Raw genomic sequence first — 10,261 nt, forward strand, 5'->3', positions numbered from 1 at the left:
CGTGGGTATGGGGAGGGTGAGGTTTAGAAGGTAAGTGTGTGATAAGGAAGTTGAAGCACATGAGCTTGCAGAGATTATCTATAGAGATTTGGTCATAAAATAAGGAGATCTCAGACAGCAGCTTAAGGGAGGTCAGGCAATCAGTGGACAGGTTTGCTCATTTCATTTGTCCTTTTCACAATGCTTATTAGTGTGTAGAGACCCTGAGTATGTTTGTCATCAGAAGATGAGAGGCTAGTTAACCTAGAAGTGAGGTTTGATGGAGTTCCATTATTAGAAGGATAGGGAAGGCAGATCAAGGGCCCAAGAGCTTTGGAAAAGAGGAATTCCAGCCATTAGGTTGAGGAAGTTAATATGAGATGCCCTCCATTTTCACAGTAGACAGGAAAAGAAGCTCCATCGGAGGGTTCTGACTACTTTGTTACTGCCATTCCCTCAGAATAGTGAGGCACATAAATACAATAAATTCTTACTGTTGTCAATAGGTTCTGTGACTAAGCAAAAAAAAAGGTATAACAAAGCCAGTTTTACCATAGGCGAATTGATATTAAAAAGAGTTAAGTTTCTATTGCATTTCATCGTTATAACAAAACCTTATTCATTGTTGAATGTGGGCGTGTGTTTGAAGAATTCTAAGTATAGACTCTCTAAGGTATATTTGTTCTAATAGCCTGATCAGATTTAGAACAGGCTTTCTTTGGGGGCATTTAGATTCCTTCCATGTCCGCAAACACTACTTACAATAAAGGAAGAATTATGCCCTCCTGTGCTCCCAGTACAGGTGTGATTACTGCCATAGCTTTAACCTCACTGCCACCACTGCCACCTGGTGGCAGGGCAAGGATTCACAGGTGGCAACTGGAATGAACTTCCCTCAGGAGGAAGTGCGTATAATTTTCTTTGGTTCTGCCCTTCTAGAAAGCTGTCAAACACATGGTCCATTGAGGACAAGGTAAGACAGTACTGAACTCTCTCAGTGTACAGTTTTGTCCCCAGTCAGTGGTCATGGCTTTACTCCATTTCTTCTCAGAAAATTGGGTCAGATGGCCAGATTAAGGGTGTCCGTAACAAGGCCACATGAGCAGCATCCTAGTGGTGGCTGCGGTGCTCTGTACCTTGTATGGTACTACGCACATGCTAGTCATCAGTTACTGTCACCAGTGGCCAAAAAGGGTCAGCTGTGAGGAACTGACTGACTCAGAATGTTATCACTTGATAAGCCTTTCAAACCCACATGAAAACCTTCAAAAGTACTAATTGATTAAAATGATTATAAATGGTTTGTGCTGTTATTGATAAAATTCTAGTTCAACTGGAACCTCTGAAATGCCACTGTAGCCCAGGCTGGTCGCACAGTGGATAGGGCATCGTTCTGGAGCACTGGGGTCGCTGGCTCAATCCCAGGGTCATTGACTTGATTCTGAAGGTGTCGGCTTTACCCAAAGTCATTGGTTTGAGCCCTGGTCGGGGCACATGAGATGCAATCAATGGATGCACAACTAAGTGGAACAAGTTGATGCTTCTCTCTCTCTGTCTCACACACACACACACACACACACACACACACAATGACACTGTAGATGTTCCCATTTTAGGTATCCTATACTCATTGCTGCTTGGACTTTTTTCTTTTTAATAATAGGGCAACTCAAGATAGCTTACCTGTCTCGTGGGGAGTGCGTTGGTAGTTATGAGCCATTTGGCTAAAGTCAATGTTACAAAATAATAAGTCTCAGCAACAGCTATTGCTGATTCCTATGGGTTATTAGAACTTTTTAAAAGAGCTATTGTTATGTCTAAGCACAAAGCATCAATTTTTTGTTTTCAGTATTTTTAAAATAGGAAAGTGCATAAATCTTAAACGAACCATCACAACACACACACACCCACATGACAGCACCCAGGTGAAGAAATGGAACGTCACCAGCACCGGTGCGTCTTCTCTCCTGCACCATCACTATCCTCTCGTCCCCAATGGTAACCCTATTCTGACTGCTAACACCATAGCTTAGTTTTGCCTGGGCTTTGTGTGTGTGTGTTTTTAGATTTTATTTTTTCATTTGAGAGAGAGGATGGAGGAAGGAGTAGGAAGCATCAACTCCCATATGTGCCTTGACCAGGGAAGCCCAGGGTTTCGAACCGGCGACCTCAACATTCCAGGTGGACGCTTTAACCACTGTGCCACCATAGGTCAGGTTTGTTTGTGTGTGTTTATATAAATAAAACCATACAGTGTGTAACTATTTTTTGCTCCCCCCTTTTTTTTTTGCTCAATATAATGTTTGAGATTCAGTGGTGTTGCTCAAAGAAGCTGTATAGTTCATTAGTTTTTGTTGCCATGTAGTATTCCATTGCATGAAGATGTCACAATTTATTTACAAATTCAACATTGACAGATATTTGGGTTATTTCTAGCTGAAGACTATTGCCAAAAATGCTCCTATGATGTTCCTGTTATGTGTTCTTTGGAGAACACGAGCACACATTTCTGTGGAGTATACACTTAGGCATAAGTTGCTGGGTCCTAGGGTATGCATATGATCAACTCGGGGAGATAATGCCAAAGAGGTGTTTAAGGTGCTCATACTAACTTATACTCCCACCAGCAGCGTGTCCGAGTTCCAGCTGCTCCACATCCTCCCTATTCTAATTCAACCAACTTGGAGCCAAGACAGGTCAAATGAAGGAGGCCCAGACCAGCTGCAGACAGAGCCAGAACTAGAATTCTAGTTCGTATGCACTTAGCCTTTGATAGGATACAGAATTTTATCCAACACGTTTACTTAAGAGTAAACTTTCTCTTTAAACTTGATTTAATTTTACAAAGTTCAGATTGTGTAAGTGCACTTAACCATGAAGTATCAATATGTCCATATGTTGTAAGTATATAGCCATGCTTTCTCTTTCTAATTAGAAGACAACTTGACACTGAAATCCAATCCCAACAGAACATGCTATCTGGCTATCACTCTTCAGAAAGACAAGAGTGGTCTGTCCAAATTCTCACTACCTTCCTTTCCACCAAGTCAAGGCTTAGAGTTTTATAAGGCAATCCACGTAAATACGCAGTTTTGTTTTCCTCTGAGGGTGCTGGTGCAGGGTGGGGGGCGGGGGTGGCAGGTGCCTAGCTCTGTAATGCAACAGTTTCCTTACAGGAAGATGTCAGTGTCAACACTGGTCCATAATCAATAGAGCGTGGACTTTGAGTTATGTCTCTGCACCGATCCATATTCATTCATCCAGAGCGTCTAGGTGACAAATGACACACAACTGCAAACGTCTAACCTTTGGCTACTGACCAGAATATAGCTAATATCCCTATAAGGTTTATGGCTGGAGTATCTGCTAAAAGCATCAGCAAACCAGCCATAGACTCTAACTTACTCATTTTGATCTGGAAAACGTAAGTTCCCTACTATTTCATTGTGGTATTAAAGTACTGTATCCCCTAAATCAAAAGCCCCAAAACAGTGGTCCACAGACGTTTAGTTTAACCACAGCTGTACTTAAGATCCATTTGTTAATATCAACATTTGATATCTAGAAAGCTCACATAAAAATTCAGATTATCATCATCTCTTGAAACTTCCAAAAGCTCCAGCTATTCGGGTTCCATAATCCTGGTAAAGGCCAGTAGCTGAGAGGGGGTGCCTTCTTTCACTGGGAACATGTCTTCCTAATTGCATTCTCCTATTGAAGCCTCTTCACTCATTTATGTTGTCTTCCTGGCCCTCACAGGCCTATGGGTTTATTACCCCTGCCCTAGCCAGACAGTCTTAAGGCCAGATTTCTGCCCAGAGGTAACAATGCCAGGACTTTGCCAGCAACTCGAAGAATCTCAAAACAGGTTGCATAGAATTCTGGTGCTCTGAAGGGTTCTGCTAGATTGCCCCACCCTGTCGCATCCTTTCCCATGCCCTTTCTATGGGCTGGATACTGAAATAACACTGAACTTCACTGGCATACAACGTGCCTGCACTCATCCAGAGAGATCTGAGCCTTCTGTTATGCCCCAGGAACCGGACTCCCATTCTCTCTTACCGAGTACATGGCAGAAAAATGCTGAGAGATGTAGTTTAGCTTTTCCTAATTTACAGAAATTCAATTGACAAGATCTGCAAGTTTGGCTCTTTTTTTAAGCATCTATATTTTTTCCTGTGAGTCAGTATATTCAACACTATTTAAAATTCAGTAAATAAAGGCAGATGAAATTACAAAGATGGATCATCACTTTTATGGAAAACCAACTAAACAAATGTTTTGCTCAAAAAGTCAAGCATTAGAGGATTTTAATAAAATATCAAACATGAGTTCCCTAGAGATGAGCAATTCAAAACTAGAATGTATAACAATGTTAATTGATACCTCAAATATAAATGGCACTCCATGTCTTAAATGGATGTGGAACTGTTACCTGAAATGACATAATCATGATGTGGGAATCTCTGGGGCCCAGTAAACAGCAGTTTGCAGGATCTGAAGCTATGGATGTAAACAACACTGATCTAGCCCTTGCGAGTTGGTTAGAGTATCGTCCCGAAGCACAGAGGTTGCCAGTTTTATTTCTGGTCAGGGCACATACAGGAACACATCCAACTTCACATATGTTCCTGTCTCTCTCTCAAATCAATTAATTGAACAAAATACTGTCCATGGGAATCCATAAGAAAGATTAGTTCAATGCCATGTAGAACCTTGTACAGAATTTACTGTTGTAATCACAATGGGTAGTCAGAACCTAGATTGTCTCAACCAAGATACAGCACTGCAAGGATTCTAGCATAGCACCACTTGGGACTTCGTGAAGTTGCTAATTTACCCTCCCTTCTCTTGAGTTATCAGTGGTTAATCTCGTTACCTTTTTCCAGAGTAAATGCTCAGGTGTGTACCCACCACTTGGCGCTTTGTTCCCAAGCTCTGAAGAGGCTGTCCCATAAGAGTATTCATTCCATAGCTATTTTAGAAATTCCTACAGGGGTCTGTTAGAAATGCAGATTCCAGGGCTTACTTTCAAAGACTGGACCAGTAGGTCTTGGTGGGGACTAAGAATTTACATATTAACCAATGCCCCATGGGGTTCTGATATGTATGTGGTTTGCAGTCATACTTTGAGAAACACTGTATCAGAAGGCTGATGCCAACATTTCATGACTCCATCTCCAGCATCAATTTTAAAAACATACTTCTGATGAAATGTAAAACATAAAAGTCCTGAATTCAGAAAAATACAAAACTTCCCTATGATTATTAGAGGTAATATTAAGCTGAAATTTGCTAAGTAAAGGAAAGGATGAATTTATCCTGCCTTCCCTGTAAAAATGTTTATGGAGTAGCTAAATAGTCTGTGAACAAAAGCTGTTTCTTATAGAAGTCCAGCTAATAAATACAGAAGGGATGGTTTTTAAATGTAATCACTATTTTATAGCTACCAGCGGAGTAGAGTATAAAGAATGAACAGACATGGAAGACAGGGTGATGGCTAACTTTAAGGTGAAGAATCAGATTGACACCACCTGAAATCATTAAAGCAGCCTAGAAAATGGGACAAGTGGGCCATTACGTGCCCTGTGATGTAATGCACTGGAAGCATGTTTTCTTACCCAAAAAATTCAACTGAATCTCCTAAAGCCAGCTTCTAGGAAATAAGTTAAATAAAAATAAACAAGTTAAATACACTAAGACATTTTATGGGACAAACCATCCAATTCTACAACAAATCAGTGTTCAAACAAGGGAGGAGGATTATTACAAAATAAAAGAGACTTATCATGCTATGTGTGGATCTTGTCTGGATTCCGATTAGAAAAAATCTACTATAAAGGGACAGCTTTGAGACAACCAAGAAAACAAATACGGACCAGACATCAGATAATAATAAAATGTATATTGTTAGGTGTAATAAAGGCATCGTATATGTAAAAATGTTATCAATTAGAAGTGCATATTAAAGTCTTTTACAGGAGAAATGACACAGTCTGAAATTTCCTTGAAAATGAATGAGCAAAAATACAAGTAGGTGGTCCAATGAATGAAATGGGCAAACCATTGCTAATTGCTGAAGCTGGATACTGGGTATGTCTTCCCGTTATCTGAGGGTATGCTTGAAATCTTACCTAATAAAAAACTGTTAAAAAAAACATACGGTTGCTGTCGGTACTCATCCAAGTCAGGCTAATGAGGTAAAAAAGTTGAGGTTATTAATTTCTCAAGAATTGGAGTCCCTTCTACAAATAATGCCCCCAATGAATGCCCTTGGAAAGGCATTTGAATGTTGAAACTCAGTTGTCATATCCTAAAATCCATTTTTTTTTCTCTCAAAGCCTAAAAAAGCACTGGTGGTTTTTTCTTCAACCACATTACCCTCTTCGGTGATAGTGTAATGAGGCACACAGAGTAAATGGAACTCCATTTGCTGCTCTGGCTGCTCTGACACCATTAAAAGACCCTTAACAGGATCACTCATCTATTAAGTGAAAGAAAACTCTTGTCATTAAATTAAGAGAAAACAACTCTTTCTACTCGGGAGTTTTTGGTGCTGTAAAATACTCTATTTAGATAATGGAAACTATAATGAAAAAGTGTTGAAGCAAAAATGGTTGTACTTTGTTGTAGCATATTTCTAGAGTAAAAGGATCGCTCTCTTCAAATATCTACAATTTACTTTGTTCTTGCTCACCTAAAAGAAAATGGCTTCAGGTTAAGAATTAAAATTCCCTGAACCCCAAAGTACTCCAATTAATTAATCTGAATGCATTTGTAAATTTTGAGGTCAATACTGTAAAGATCTGTGCAGTGATTTAATTCTTAGAGACTAATGGCTTCATTGCCTTTAAAGCTAAATTTGGCTACTTCACTCATTCCAGGGTGACTAAGTCACATCTGCCACACAATTCTCTTGGCCGTCATTCCTTCAAATGTCTATCTCCAACTCAGAAGATATCAGCCAGAATATTAAGTTACATCCACCCCTTTCAGTAATTCTATGAGTATTTCCAACTTTATTTAAGTCTTAGGCAATGAATGATCTACCAGCTGCTTTTATGGTTTTCTTATGAAATGTTAAGTGCCATTAAAATCCAGGTTTAAAGGACAGTTTCTCAAAATATGTTCTCAGAAAACCTGCATAAGAACTGGTGTGTTAAAAATACAGATTCCTGGGCCCCATTTCAAGTCTACTAAATCAATCCAGTGACGGAGCTTAAAAATCTGCACCTACAGAAGCATGCCGGGGGTTCTTCCACACCCTAAAATCTGACAACCAAGATTTCATGAATGTGGGTTTCTCTCAAGCCTTTAAGAAAAACAGGATAAACAAATTAAAAAGCAGGAGTAAGCCATCAGCCAGCATGTGGAACACTCTACATGACATAGTTTCTTCAGAAAGTCAAAGGCATAGCCACCACCTGATAAATGGATAAACGCAATTCAGTATATCCAATCAATGAGATACTATGCAGCCATGAAAAGGAGTGCTGTCCCAGCACAGCACAGCACTACTCATTTGTTGGGCACTGAAATATGCTGTTTAAAAGGCCAGGCACAAACACACAGAAAAAAATCTTGTGTAATCCCATTTACACAAAATGTCCAGAATAGGCAAATCCATAGACAGGAAGTAGATTAGTGGTTGCCCAAGATGTGGGGAAGGGGGAGGGGAAGCAAGTGTGAAATGGGTCAGTTTCTTTTTGGAGAAAATGTTCCAGAATTAGATAATGGTGATGATTGCACAATTCTTATACTGAAAACCACTGGGTTGTGCACTTCAAGAGGGTGCGTTTTATGGTATTGGAACACTGCATCTCAGAAACTGTTCAAGTTCAGGTATTAGGAAAAACAAAGGGCACTTAGAACTAAATATGAGGAAACTTTATTTGAATCTTAATTCAAACTGTAAAACTGGTGTTTTTAGACAATGGAGGACTCTGAGTATGGACTTGAAATTATTCTCTTAGCAATCCTACTGGCATTGTGGTGAAATATGTTTTATTTTTGTTGTTGTCAAGTCAGCTAGATGGAACAAGAATTCAATACAAAAGCTTTTGGCTGATAGTTGACTGGAAGATACTCGGGGACTTAATCTTTGTATTTGGTAATTTTCATGACAAGTTTTAAGAATAAAAGAAATTGCCTGACTTGTGGTGGCACAGTGAATAGGCTGTTGACCTGGAATGCTGAGGTCCTAAATTCACAACCCTAGGCTTGCTGGGTCAGGCACATAGAGAAGCAGAAGTAACTGCTGCAAGTTGATACTTCCCACCCCACCCCCCAAAATCAGTAAATAAAATCTTTAAAATTTTTAAAAATAGAGGAACTTAGGGATTCTTGAGTGTTTTGATTCAAAAAATTCCTCTTGTATCTGATGAGTTAGTGTAAGGCTTAAGGACAAATATTAGAGGCAGGTCCTTACTTTTTGTCAACAGAAAAAGGTCAGAAAATTGGAATATTTCCATTAACTTGGAGAAATTAATGAACAGAGTAGGAAGCACTGGGCTCAAAGTTCCCCAGTGATTTTTTTAAAGAGAAAAAGTTAAAATTCTTTACTCAAAAGCCACTTTAAGAGGATAAAATTGTTAACTAAGCCTTCAGTTATTTCCTCTAATTTCACATCAAGATAAATTTGTTTGTGCTTTGATGTGTTGTGTAGGGATTATCATTTATTGTTGAATTCCTATGGAGGGCTTTATTACCTAACCCTTTTTTTTTTAGTGACAGAGAGGGACAGATAGGGACAGGCAGGGAGATGAGAAACATCAACTCAGTTATGGCTCCTTAGTTGTTCATTGATTACTTTCTCCTATGTGCCTTGATGGAGGGAGGGTGAGTGACCCCTTGCTCAAACCAGCGACCTTGGGGGTCATGTCTGTGATCCCATGCTCAAGCTGATAAGCCACGTTCAAGTTAGCAACCTCTATCTTATGTGTCCTAGTCCGACGCTCTATCTACTGCGCCACTGCCTGGTCAGACTATTACCTAACCTCTTATCATATTCTAATTTTATATATAAAACAATGAAAAATCTTTGACCAGGGTATCAGCCCCAATTATCAAATCTTTCTAATGAGAAAAAAACCCATGTTTTCAGTCACTAATTTCAGTATTTCAGTAAAGTGTATATGCTTCCTGATAACCCTCTTGCCACATAATTAAAAATCATTTTAAGTTTAAGAATGCTAAATCACCTTGGTGTGGAAACACTCCACCTAGGCAACAGAAATCTTGGACATATGAAAGTTTAAATAAATGATTAAAAGCATTCCTTTTAGGTTACTGATATTGAAGAGGCTGGTTGCAGTCCTTTCTTTATGAAGGTCAATGGAGGAAATTTCTTTCAGGATTGTTTCTCTTGAATGATTTATTTCTACTTCTGATTTTTGCATTGACTGCCAGGAAGCTCAGGGCAACCTTTATTGAGGAGTGGAGGCAGAGAGACAGATTCCAGCATGAGCCCTGACCAGGATCCACCCAGCAAGCCCCCCAAGGGTGATGCTCTGCCCATCTGGGCCATTGCTATTGTCAGGGCGACATTTTGACCTAGCAAATGGATAGAACCTAATGCACTATAGTTTGTGGAGTAGCCCCAGAGTTTATTTCCTTTTCCCTGTACTCCAATTTCCTCACTATGCTTTTAAAATCTCATTGTAATAAATCCTTGTCGACTACAGATTCTTTCTGAAATAAAATAGGGTATAAACAATAAATAGAGTGAACAATAAATTAAATAGAAAAGCAATTATAAAAAGACTATAATCACAGCATCTCAGGTCTTTCAGATCTTCCATATTTGGTTCTTCCCTGACAGCCCTATTGAAATTGTGTCCTCTAGCCTTGGCCAGTTGACTCAGTGGAGTGTCAGCCTGGCCTATAGATAATCTGGGTTCAATTCCTGGTCAGGGCACAAAGAGAAGCAACCATCTGCTTTTCTTCCACTCCTGCAGCCAGTGGCTTGATTGGTCAGAACACTGGCCCTCCGAGGCGGGTTTGTCGGGTGGATCCCGATAAGGTACATGAGGGAGCATACCTATCTCCTCTCCTCTTCCCCTTCTACACCTCCAAAGAGAAAAAAAAAAGTCCTCCACTTCCACTGCACACACATGCACTTCCCATTTCCCTTCCCTCTTTTCTCCCCTTAACGTATTTGTTGATTAAATTATCCATAGAAGTCATAAGGCTGGATTTTACAGATTATGGAATATAAAAAAAAAGGTTTAGGAAAAAGGGCTACAACAATGTTATGAAATAAGCATTAAGAATGACTCCAAGG

Source organism: Saccopteryx leptura, chromosome 5 (genome assembly GCF_036850995.1).
Source record: "Saccopteryx leptura isolate mSacLep1 chromosome 5, mSacLep1_pri_phased_curated, whole genome shotgun sequence".
In the NCBI taxonomy this organism is placed as follows: Eukaryota; Metazoa; Chordata; class Mammalia; order Chiroptera; family Emballonuridae; genus Saccopteryx; species Saccopteryx leptura.